This window comes from Myotis davidii, unplaced genomic scaffold (assembly GCF_000327345.1).
Source record: "Myotis davidii unplaced genomic scaffold, ASM32734v1 scaffold299, whole genome shotgun sequence".
In the NCBI taxonomy this organism is placed as follows: Eukaryota; Metazoa; Chordata; class Mammalia; order Chiroptera; family Vespertilionidae; genus Myotis; species Myotis davidii.
This window is the reverse complement of record NW_006293088.1, coordinates 5,669,472-5,670,219: the sequence shown is the minus strand read 5'-3', so window position 1 is coordinate 5,670,219 and position 748 is coordinate 5,669,472.

Genomic DNA, 748 nt, shown 5'->3' with positions numbered 1-748 from the left:
CTCTGCATTTTTTATGCTTTCTTGGTGCACCCCCTTGTGGTCTTTGTGCGCAATCTTGTTGTAGTTAAGCCTTGATTGTTGTAGTTAATACTAGGGGGATTTGACCTCCAGGCCAACTGGCTGTGAGAATCAGCTGTGTCTGCAGTGGGAATACTTCTGTCCTCTGGGGAGGTGCTAATCTAGCCTTTGCCTGAGGCTGCCTGGCTAATGGCTCTGCGCAGGGCTTGGGCAGGGCAGGTGGGTCGCACGGGATCAACAGAGCGGGTGGAGGGAGCAGTTATGGCTGCTCTCAGTCCCATCCCCAGAGGCTCTGCCTCTCAGAGTCACAGCAACCGCTGCAAACCTCGGAGAGAAAGCTGCCCTCGCGTTCCAACCAATGCCAGACAGTCCTGTTTCTCCCATTTGAGTCTTGGTCCCCAGAGACTCGCCCGGAACTGGAGCTCAGAATCTGAGGCTCCCTCCCGATTGAAAACGCCAACCGCACCCTAGATATACCAGCCCGCTCCGGCATACCTCTGCACCTTTATATTTTCTGCACTGCGCCTCCTCTGAGTCTCGTACGCTGTTCTCTTTCCTTCTAGTTGAAGAATTTCCCCTCAGCCAGTCTTCCTGTGGTTCTGGGATGTCCGTTCGCTCAGAATCTGAGACTCCCTCCCCATTGAAAACGATAACCACGCCCTCAGCTACCAGCCCGCTCCGGCATACCTCTGCACCTTTATATTTTCTGCACTGCGCCTCCTCTGAGTCT